Source organism: Panthera pardus, unplaced genomic scaffold (genome assembly GCF_024362965.1).
Source record: "Panthera pardus isolate Hobbes unplaced genomic scaffold, ASM2436296v1 HiC_scaffold_24, whole genome shotgun sequence".
Taxonomy (NCBI): domain Eukaryota; kingdom Metazoa; phylum Chordata; class Mammalia; order Carnivora; family Felidae; genus Panthera; species Panthera pardus.
The window spans coordinates 21,612,576-21,625,412 of NW_026526810.1; the positions used below are offsets into that span (position 1 = coordinate 21,612,576).

The following is a 12,837-nucleotide window of genomic DNA, read 5'->3' on the forward strand; positions in this document are numbered from 1 at the left end:
CTATTCAGGGGTGACTCATACACAATGATGAAGGAAAATCCTCCCAGTGCACAGAACCTTGATCAGTATATTGCCTGTCCACTTTCTCTGGAGAGATGGTGAGAAGCATGGATCCATAGTTGCTCAAAAGATCTACACGGATGCATGAGCAGTTACTAAAACCTAGGCTGGATTATCAAAGAAGGAAATACCAAGGCTGGAAGATAGGTAACAAGGACAAATAGATGGATAGATTTTTCAGAGTGGGCACACTGAAGATATTTGTGTCCCATGTGATTGCCTACCAAATGGCCTTCACTGCAGAGGGGCTTCTTAATAATCAGATGATGTGCTCTTTAATCAAAATGACACACTCTATCATTTACCCTCGTTCCCTAGCTGCACTAGTGCTTGCTCAATGGGTCCAGTAACAAAGTGGCCATGGTGGCAGAGTGGAGGATGTGAATAGGCTCTAAATTAGGAACTTCCCCTTACCAAAACTAATTTAACTATTGCTACTATTGTGCCAACTGTGCCAATGCAGAGACCAACAATGAATACCTGATACAGAAGTATTTCCTGGGGGAATGGCCAGCCTCTTGGTGGTAAGTTGATTACACCATACCTTTTCCATCATAGATGAGGGCAAAGATTTGTTTTCACTGGAAAAGACACATATTCTGGATATGGACTTGCCTTACTTTTTCACAATGCTCTGCTAGTACCACCATCCATGGACTCACAGAATGTCTTATCCATCATCCATCATGGTATTACATATAACATTGCTTCTGATTATGGAACTTCATTTCACAACCAAGGAAGTACAGATCTGAGCTCATATCCATGCAATTAACTGGTTTTATACCATATGCCATCAATCAGAACCATCTGGCCAATTAGAAGTGAAATGGTACCATTGGGAGAAAAAATTCTAAAAGGATGTAGTATATGCTTTGAATCAGAAATCATTACATGGTGCTGTCTCCCACACAGTCAGATTACATGGGCCTGGGAATCAAGAGGTGGAATTGATAATGGCTTCACTCACTATTACAGCTAATAACCTACTTGGTGAATTTTTTCACCATCTCAACAAATTTTGAGCTTCATGCCTATGGAGTTCAGAGATTCTAGTTCCCCTAGTCAGTTGACGCTCCTCAAGCTACTGAACCAAAAATGAAGAGGGGGTTAGTCCACTGAATGATTGATCCCAATTACCGAGAGAACGTTGGGTTGTTGATATATGTTGTGGGAAAGGAAGACTATACCTGGAATCCAGGGAATTCTCTGGGGTGTCTCCTCTCAGGACTCTCAGTACATCTATTCTCAATAATACAGGTTAACAGCAAATCACAGCAATGTAAAAAGGCAAAAGTGTTGAGAACTCAGATCCTTCAGGAAAGATGGCTTGGGTCACCCAGCAAAAAACCTACTGAAGTTATGACTGAAGCCATGGGAAATATGGGCTGGGTACTGGAAGAAAGAAGCATAGATATCACCTATGGTTTTGTAACAAAATAATTACAAAAAGGACCATAACATATATTATTTTCTGCTTATTATGTATATGTTTGGATATATTAATCATTTTCTTCTTATTATCCGTCTTGCCATTACTGGAGGTTAATCTTAGCAATTAGTCTTTATATAACAGTATATTCAGGCACACTATGATTAAATTTGAGGACTAATATTGCCAACTCTAAAAACAATTATTGCTGAGTCTGGATGTCTCTTCCTTAGGAAAAGTGTGAGAATTTTTTGGTGTGCAAAAGTTCAAATGTGTGTAGAAAGGGCATACAGAAGCTAAGTAGCCAAAGGGAAGATATGCCAGTTATCAATTTATTGTCTCTCACCTCTTAAATCAATGTTTCTCTTTTCTGTATTTATGAAATGGGGGCTTGAATCTATAACATTTCTCCTTTGCACAATGTTAGGCCTTATCAGTGAAGAGCACTGGAAGGACACTGTAAGAAGGGGCTTTTCTTTTTGCTCCTTTGGTGTGATGACCAGTGGGAGGCCTCCCTGTGGTAGACACAGTGACACACATCTGTGGAAAGTTTCAAAAATACCCAGCAGGTCTTGTTCACACACTAGCAAGCAACCTCCCCATGAGACACATCAGTAGTCCAGTTGGTGACTTTCTGCTTAACATCCCTGGTCCCAAGAATTTCTCCACCATCCAGTGAGCCACAGCTATACCCTCTCTATGAAGATCTGAATCTCCACACTGGTGGAGTGTCCTCTAGGTTTCTTCCTTCCTGATGCTCTCCTTTAGCTTAGAGGTAGTGGCAACTCTCAGCATCTCCTATTCCTGTATTCTTTGGAGTTCTCTCTACCCCTCTTAATAGTTAATCCCTTTTTATCAAATTAGAGTTTTAGGGGGTTTTCTTCTTCTTGTTGTTGTTGTTTTAATGCTTATTTATTTTTGAGAGAGAGAAAGAGACAGCATGTGCAGGTGGGAGAGGGGGAGACAGAAGATTCAAAGCGTTCCATGCTGACAGCAGAGAGCCTGATGCAGGGCTTGATCTCATGAACCATGAGATCAAAACATAAGCCAAAGTCAAACACTTCACCAACTGAGCCACCCGGGTGCCCTATCAAATTAAGGTTTTTATATTAAATTAGGAAATATTAAAAATGGTTTTATACCAATAAATTTAGTTACTTAGATGAAATGGAATTATTCCTTGAAAGGCACAAACTACCAAAGATTATTCAAGAAAAAATAGATAACTTGAATAACCCTGAATATACTACAGGCATTGAATTTATATTTAAAAATCTTCCCACAAATAAAACTCCAGACACAATGGCTTCATTTGTGACCTCAACCAAATATTTAAGAAAGAATTATTACAAACCCTTCACAAACTCTTCCAGAAAAACGAAGAGGTGGGAACGCTTTCCAACTCATTGTATGAAGCTAGCATTACCCTATAGAGAGTTTATCAAGCATAATTTCATTTAGATACGATTCTGGGCACCACAAACCAAGCATGACAAAAAATTGGTAACCGTTCACTTGAGAACACAGGAATGGTAGGAATGATGAATGACAAAGGGGCATTAGGAAACTTTTCGAGATGATGGGTATGTTCATTATCTTGATTGTGCATGTGGTTTCATGGCTGCATACTTTGAGTCAAAACTCAAACTGTATGCTTTAAATATATGCATATAAAATATACCATAAACATACCATAATGAATTGTAAAAAAATTCATGTAGCTTAACACTTTAGTCAAATAAAAGAAAATCATATGACCATTTTGATAGGCACAAATAAAGCATTTGATAAAATATGAAACTCATTCATGATAATACTCTCAGCAAAGAAGAGAAGGGAACTTACTAAATCTATTAAAAGATATCAATAAAAACCTATAAAATAAAATAAATCTAAATAAAATAAGCTTAAAATAAAATCTATTAAAGGATATCAATAAAAACCTATAGCTGATACCATATTTGATAATGAAATACTGAGCTCTCTTTTCTTAAAATCAGAAACAAGACAAGGATGAGCATTCCCACAACTTCTATTCAAAAGAAATACTATAGATTCCAGCCAATGCAATGCAGCAAAAAAAGGAAAAGTAAAGATTGGATAGAAAGAAACAGAACTGCCATTTTTGAAAACAACAAGATTGTATAGTTTCTTTAGGACTACCTACATATACAACTATCATAACTAATAAATGAATTCAGCAAGATCATTACACATAAAGTCAGTATAAAAATAATTTTATTTCCATATACAAGCAGTTAGCATTAGGAAATTTAATCTTTTAAATGTCATTGAAAATATCATCCTAAAGAAGATGTGGTGTATATACAATGGAATATTACTCAGCGATCAAAAAGAATCAAATCTTGTCATTTGCAACAACACATGGATGGAACTAGAGTACTTGTTAACTAACTTGGATATAAATTTAAAAAAAGAAAATATCATCCAAAAATATTAAGATATCTATTTTTAAAAACTAGTGAAAGATATGTAAGACCACCACACTAAGACTACTAAATAGACACTAAAGAAACTTAAGAACACATAAATCAATTAAGGTACACAACATTATCATAAATTCAAAGTCTTCACTTTATTAGTCAATACTCATACTTGACCTAAAGATTCAATGCCAATCAAAATCCTTGCAGGATTTTCTGGAAGATGACAAAGTTAATCCCCGAATTTATCTTAGCCAAAATGGTAAACCAGAAAGCCTGGTACATGCAGCAGCTCTGAATTATCTCAATCACTAATTAGATTAGGTAATCTATGATCACTAGTGCCTCTAAACATCTGCCAGTTTGTATAAGTCCTCTCTAAAAGAATATAATACAATCAAGAGCCTTAAAATATTTCTACAGTTTTCATACACAATGTCTGACACAATAAAAAAAAATAAAAAAAAAATAACTCCTATAGGAGTACTCAAGAAAATCTGATAAAAACCAAATAAATGTTTTTCACAGAAATAGAAGAACTCATTCTAAAACTTATATGGTTGGGGTACCTGGGTGGCTCAGTCAGTTGAGCATCCAGCTCTTGATTTCTGCTCAGGTCATGATCTCATGGTTGGTGGGACTGAGCTTGGCATCAGACTCCATGCTCACGGCACAGAGCCTGCTTGGGATTCTCTCTCTCCCTCTCTCTGCCCCTCCCCCACTTGTGCTCGCTCTGTCTCTCAAAAATAAATAAATAAACTTAAAAAATATTTAGGGGCACGTAGGCGGCTCAGTCAGTTAAACGTCTGATTCTTGATTTTGGCTCAGGTCATAATCTCAGGGCTCATGAGATCGAGCCCTATGTTGGGCTCTGCACTGATAGTGCAAAGCCTGCTTGTGATTCTCTCTCTCTTTGTCTCTGCCCTATTTCCACTCTCTCTCAAAATAAATAAATAAACTTTAAAAAAATAAAAAAATAAAAAATTTTTAAAAAGTTTAAAATTCATATGGAATTTCAAGAAATCTTGAACAGACAAAACAATTGTGAAGAATAAGCAAGTTGGAGGACTAACACTTCCCAAGTTCAAAACTTACTACAAAGTGACAGTAATCAAAACAATGTGGTACTGGCATAGGACAAACATACAGACCAATGGAATAGAATAGAGGCCAAAAATAAATCCTCACATATATGGTCAATTCAACAAGGGTGCAAAGAGCATTCAATGGGAAAAGAAAAATGATCTTTACAGCAAATGGTGTTGGGAAAGCTGACATGCCAAAGGATTTACCTTACACTATATACAAAAATTAACTCAAGCACATCACATCCCTAAACGTAAGAGTTAAAACTATAAGAGTTAAAACTATAAAACTTTTAGAAGAAAACACAGAGAAAAAGCTTCATGACAGAATTTGGCAATGATTTTTTTCACATGACAACAAAAGCACAGGCAACAAAAGAAAAAATAGACAAAGTGGACTTAAAATCTGTGCGTGAAATAACATTATGAACAGAGGTAAGAAGGCAAGCCACAGGATGGGAGAAATATCTGTAAATGACCTATCTGATAAGGAATTAATACCTGAAATGTATAGAGAAAACTCAACAGCAAAAAATAAAAAACAACCCGGATGAAGTACAGGCAAAGGACCTAAATAAATATTAGTCCAAAGAAGATATACAGATGGCCAATAACCACATGAAAAAACATTCAACATCACTAATCACTCGAGAAATGCCAATGAAAACCACAATGAGATACCACTTCACATCCATTAAGCTATTATCAAAAACCAAACAAACAAACCCAAAAAATAGTAAGTGTTCACAAGGATGTGGACATATTGGAACTCTCTGCATTTCTGGTGGGAATGTAGACTGGTGCAGCCACTGTAACAGTATGGCAGGGCCTCAAAAAGTTAAACATAGAATTACCATATGATCCAGCAATTCCACCTTAGATTATAAAAGTATTGAAAGCAGGTTGTTAAAGAGATATTTGTACATTCATGTTCATAGCAACATTACTCAGAATAGCCAAAAGGTGGAAACAGTTTAGATGTCCCTTGATGGATGAATGGATAAACAAAATATGGTACCTACATCCAATGGAATATCATTCAGCTTTTAAAAGGAGGGAAATTCAACAATATGCTAAAACATTATGATGAAGACATTATGCTAAGTAAAATAAGCCAAACACACAAGATGCCAATTGTATGATTCCACTTACAAAAGGTACCTAGAATATTCACATTCATAGAAACAGAAAGTAGAACAATGGTTACCAAAGGCAAAAGGAAGGGGAAATGGCTATTGCTTAATGGGTAATGATTTCAATTTGAAATGATAAAAATGTTCTGAAGGAGATGGATAGTGGTGACGGTGGTACAATGTGAATGCACTTAATGTCACTTAACACTTAAAAATGGGAAATTCATATTACATATATTTTATCACAATACTAGAAAAGATAAATAATTCAAAAAACTATTAGAATTCATATAGGCCTCTAAACTGAGTTATGGTGAATGCTAATCATACTTTCATATATATATTTATACTGGCATTTATATTGCCTCATTTAAAAAATGTTTGCTTAAGGTCACTTTCTCTTTTACTTGAAATTTATTAATAACCACATAAAAAGTTTAAAAAAAATCATAATCGCTACATAAAAGTTATTTACGGATATTGTAGGGTTAAGATAATATAGTACATTTTACTAGAAAATTTAAAATTTGAGTTTTCTGTAATCACTGGTAGCAATATGTAGGTGTAATTTATTACTTCCTTCACTTATTAACTTATTATTTACTTTGCTAGGCACAATTCCTCATAATTTTGAGGAAGACTGTAAATAATTAAAATATTAATCAGTGAAGGGGCGCCTGGGTGGTTCAGTTGGTTAAGTGTCTGACTTTGGTTCAGGTCATGATCTCACGGTCTGTGGGTTTGAGCCCCACATAGGGCTCTGTGCTGACAAGCTCAGAGCCTGGAACCTGCTTCAGATTCTGTGTCTCCCTCTCTCTCTACCTCTCCTCAGCTTGTGCTCTCTCTCTCTCTCTCTCTGTCTCTCTCAATAATAAATAAAAATTAAAAAAAAAAAACTTAAAGAGCCCTAGAATCATTCTGGTTAGGATAAAGATGGCTCACAGAAGAGCAACAAATTAGCTTACTTCAAAGACTAAGGAGTAAAGATGTTTCAGGAAGGGGACTAGCATATGCAGAGCATGGAGTCAGGCCTTAGCATGTTTGGGAACCTGCATGTAGTTTTCAGAATGTTTAGAATCAAGGTATGTCTGGAGAAGTTATAGAAGAGGATATCAAATAGACTATTATGATAAACAGCTTTGAGTGATAAGCTAAAACATTTGAAGATGTACCTTAGGACATAGGAATCCCTTGAAATAATTTGTGAATCAAAAAGACAAAGTCAGAGGTGCCTGGCTGGCTCAGTCAGAAGAGTGTGTGACTTTTGATCTCGGGGTCGTGAGTTCTAGCCCCACATTGGGTATAGAGATTACTACATAAATAAATAATAGTTGGGTATAGAGATTACTATGTAAATAAATAATAGTTAAAAAAAAAAACCCAAATCTACCTTTTAGAACAATCACTACAAAAGCATTGTGAATAAGACTAGGATTAAAAAAAGAAAGCTACTGCAAAACTTCAGAAAGGAAATAATACTAAGGCAACAGCAAAGAGAATAGGGTAGTAAGGATAAATTCCATAGATAATCCAGACAGGACTTGGTGACTAATCAAATGTGCTCCAAAACACGTACACACATGCACACACACACACATACACTCACACACACACACACCTGAAACAAAAGTCTCAAAAATAATACTTCCACTCAGTATGCACTATTTACCCTCAAATTTTCTATTTTTTCTTTTCATTAAATAAATGATGCCCACAACTAAATTGATTTCAAGACATGTTAATGAAAATAAGCTAATAAAATGTAGAATTGACAAATAAAATTCAATTACTCCAACAAAGACAGAAAAGAAGTCTGACTAACTATATATGTTTACGGACATACCTAATGGAAAATTGAAAGAAAAAAAAAGGAAACCATCAAACGTTCAACAAATGAAAGCTGACATGGCTATATGAATGTCAGATGAAATAGATTCCAAAGCAAAAAGCATTACTAGAGATAAAGGTCATTATATAATGATAAAAGGGATACCTCACCAGAAGACATAACCATCCTGAATTTATATGGACTTAATAATATTGTCTCAAAATATTTTATGCAAAAATTAACAGAAATTGTGAGATGCTGAAGATCCAAAATCACTGTGACAAATTTTGACATACCTCTTCAGGTATCAATAAATCAAGCAGATAAAAAATTAGTTGAGGGCATAACAGATTTCAACAGCACATTATAAATGCTTGATCTTATGTACATATATAAAACCTTTCACCCATCAATTAAAGAATCCACATTCTTCTCTACTACACATAGGCCATTTAAAATACTATACATGAACTAGGCTTCAAAGCAGATCTCAACACCAACTGATACCAAGCTGTCCTCAATTTTAAAGTAGCTTAACATAAGAGACTCTTAAAAACTGAGAACAAACTGAGGGTTGATGGGGGGTGGGAGGGAGGGGAGGGTGGGTGATGGGTATTGAGGAGGGCACCTTTTGGGATGAGCACTGGGTGTTGTATGGAAACCAATTTGACAATAAACTTCATATATTGAAAAAAAAATAAAGTAGCTTAAAAAAACCAAAGAGCTAAATAGTCAACTAAAGAAATTAGATAAGAAAAACTAGAGTATGCTGGTTTAAATAAAGTGCAAAGAAGAAAAAAAAATAGACACAAGAGGACAAAGACCAATGTATGATAAAACTAAATTAAATTTGTAAACTGTACTTGTTTATTGCCACTGCAGTATTTCTAATTATTTTATTTATTACCTACCCATTCACTTAAGAAAAATATAATGACTACTGATTCTGAGATGAAATTATTTCTATAAATTCACTGTCTATAAGTCAACAATTACTTAAATTTTGTTACTGTGACCAACACACTCTCCTAGGTGGTGGGGTGGAGTGGGGAATATTTATAGTCCAAAAAAGGAGATGAGTATACAAAGACAAAATATAAAGTAATAAATTTCGCATATTTCTCTGTTCAAACGAGGAAGAGGTTAATTCTGATTTGTGATAGGGTTGAGAGAGGAAAAGGCCTTGAAATATAAGTAGGATTTCAATACGCATAGACAGGAAGAAAGGATGGGAGTACATTTAACATAAATAGTAAATGGTTCTAGTTAGAACACAGACCAAGGAAGAAGAGAAAGCTGTAGAAGTGTTTGGGTGGCAAACTGCAGAAGTAGTAATTAGAATTAGGCTGCAAGGAAATTGGTTAGTGGGGCACCTGGGTGGCTCAGTGGTGGTGAGCATCCAACTCTTGGTTTCCACTCAAGTCATGATCTTGTGGTTCATGGGACCAGCCCCACATCAGGCTTTGTGCTGGCAATACAGAGCCTACTTGGGATTCTCTCTCTCCCTCTCCCCTGCTCCCTCTCTCTTCAAAATAAATAAATAAACTTAAAAAAAGAGGAAAATTGGTTAGAAAATTATTTCTATAGACAATGAGGGGTTAAAAATGTCTGAACTAGTAGAGTGATAGTAAGAACAAAGAGGATTAGACAGATAAGAGACATACAACAAAGGTAGAATTATGGTTTGACAACTTGACAAGGGTCAATGATAGAGTCAAAGATTCTCAGTGATAAGACAGTTGGGATGTCATTAACAGAAATAGGGAACACAGGAAGTAGTAGGAGTTGAGATGGAAGTGAGTTTATCATCTTCAGACCTATTTTACCTATAGTGCTATATAAGAAAGGATGGCCCTAAAATTATTGGAAAGCAGTTACTTTTAAAACTAACATATGATATAAAATGTCTCTGCCATTCAACTTTATTTAAACCTTAGCCATTATATTCCTTCCTTCTCTCTGTCTCCCTGACTTCACTTCCTTCCAAGGTGTTGAACAACTCCAGGGTACACCATCCATACTGCACAGGGGGTGCTAATCCCACAGAAATCTTCTGCTGTTGTGCAACATGATAACTTTGCTTCCTTCCCTATCCACCATAAAACCAGGGACACAGTTTCAACTATTCTTTAATTACTACTATTAAAGTTCAGATTAGGAAGAAATTAGATGTATTCCTCAACCCAGTAGGAGCAAAGTGGTCCATTCACTTCCATTGGTAACTTTTTGAAAATAAACTTAAAATACATTTGCCCAAAATACAAAAGCAGAGTGACAACCTAAGTGTTATAGACTGAATGTTTGTGTACCCCCAAAATTCATATGTTGACATCCTAACTTCAATGTGATGGTATTAAGTGGGGCCTTTGGGAAGTAATTAGAACATGAGGATAGAGCTGTCATAAAGGGGATTAATGCCCTTATAAAAGAGATTCCAGAGAGCTCTCTCTTCCTGCCATGTGTGGCATAATCTTCTTTATTTTTTTTTAAGTTTATTTATTTTGAGAGAGAGAGAGTGAGTGGAGGAGGGGCAGAGAGAGAGGGAGAGAGAGAGCATCCCAAGCAGGCTCTGCACTGTCAGCACAGCCTGACACGGGGCTCAAACTCACGAACCATGAGATCATGGCCTGGGCTGAAATCAAGTTAACCAACTGAGCTACCCAGGTGCCCCTAATCTGTATTTTTTGGTGTGCTTGTTTATTACAACTCTTTAAAAACCAAAAAATATTCTTAGTAAAAGGTCCATACAAAAGTAATCTGCTCCCTGCCCCCCAAATATCTGGCCTATAGTCTGTAATTTGCTGGCATCCTACTCTAGAAGATGCTCTTCTTTCTGTCATTGATGGCTGTGTGGTCTACAAAGCTGATCCCTTACCAGGTCTTCCTGAAAACAAACCTGCTGGTCAAGAGATCTACCCAGATACATCTGCAAACCAGGAAGCAGGCACTCACCAAAACCCAATCATGCTGACACCCTGATCTCAGATTTCTGGCCTCCAGAATTGTGAGAAATTCCTATTGTTCATAAGCCACCCAGCCTATGTTTTTTTTGCTATAGCAGCCTTAGTTAAGACCCTATGTTTCTTCCCATCCCAGTGAGTCTCCAAATTTCAGTACTCTTAATTCTTTCTCTCAACTTATTCAGTGCAGTATAAACACGGCTTTAGTACAGAGACAGCTTGATATACCAAGTACTCTGATCACAATGCAATTAAATTAGATATAAATATTAAAGGATAACAAAAAACCCCATCTAGGTTAAAGAAGAAATCATAACGGAAAAAATATTTAACTTAGAAATGAACAAATTATAACATTTGTAAGATGCAGGTAAAATGTAGTTGGAAATTTTTAACATTAAATACAGTCTTTTAGAAAAGAAGACTAAAGATCAATGAGCTGAAGAACAAAGTTAAGGACTCACATGACCTGATTTCACTTTTCATAAAGTTTCAGTTATCAAGATGGTTTGGTAATCATGAAAGATAGAAACATAGATCAATGGAGTATAATAGTCCCACCACATCTGATCAATTGATTTTTGACAAAAGTGTAAAGGTAATTCAATGGAGAAAGGACAGCCTTTTTACCCAAGAAGCCATCACTACAATCAAGATACAAAATGTTAGTATCTTCAATGGAGTATTACTTAGCAATCAAAAAGAATGAAATCTTGCCATTTGCAACTACATGGATGGAACTAGAGGGTATTATGTCAGAGAAAGACAAATATCATATGACTTCACTCATATGAGGACTTTAAGATACAAAAAAGATGAACATAAGGGAAAGGGGAAGGGAAGCAAAAATAATATAAAAACAGGGAGGGGGACAAAACATAAGAGACTCTTAAATATGGAGAACAAACAGAGGGTTACTGGAGGGCTTGTGGGAGGGGGGATGGGCTAAATGGGTAAGGGGCATTAAGGAATCTACTCCCGAAATCATTGTTGCACTATATGGTAACTAACTTGGATGTAAATTAAAGAAAAAAAATGTTAGTCTCTTTTAATTATTAAATGTATTTGTTTTGATGAGTATTTTAGTTTCATTTAATGAATGCTACATGTCCTATCCCATTAGAAAGAATTCAGAATGAATACACCATAAGATTAGGTGAAATTTGGGAGTTGTACTTTTCAAAGGCCATTTCTTTAATTTAATCCTAGTTGTATGACCTTTAGCAAGTCGCTTAATTTCTCATTTTCCCTTTATTTTTCTATTTCCTTACATCTTCTCTCCCTCTTTCCTCTAATGTTTTTGTGAAATGAAAACATGCAAAATATGGTCAGCAAATGTGGGATAACAGAAATGCTCTGGATCTTGTTATGGTGGTGACAGTTTCATGGGTATAAATATTTGTCAAAATTCATCAGTTGTGTACTTTTAAGAATGTAGTTTAGGGACACCTTGATGGCTTAGTCAGTTGAGCATCCATCTTCAGCTCAGGTCATGATCTCAGGGTTTGTGAGTTCAAGCCCCGCATCAGGCTCTGTGCTGACAGCTCAGAGCCCAGAGCCTGATTCAGATTCTGTGTGTGTGTGTCTCTCTCTCTGCCCCTCCCTCATTTGCACTCTGTCTCTTTTTCTAAAAAATTAACAAACATTAAAAAATATTTTTAAAAAAGAATGTAGTTTATCATTCATAAATTACATTTTGGTAAATAAACTTTAAAAAGAAAAACATACAGGCACCTAGGGGGTACAAAGCAATTGTTGATTTGTTCCTCTATCCTCTTCCTTTTTCATTTTATTAACTTGAGAGGAAAAATACCTACTCACTATTTCCCATATGAAAACCTCTAAAAACGGATTGAGATAATTATGAGATTATTTCTCTGCCTCCTCTCCTCCAC

The 12,837-nt window shown here is 35.7% G+C and overlaps 1 protein-coding gene across 3 annotated transcripts in view; it reads right to left on the reverse strand.

Moving 5' to 3' along the window:
* Positions 1–12,837, reverse strand: part of NRG4 (neuregulin 4) — a 114,883-nt gene that overhangs the window by 101,000 nt on the left and 1,046 nt on the right. The gene's annotated exons all lie outside the window — the stretch shown is intronic.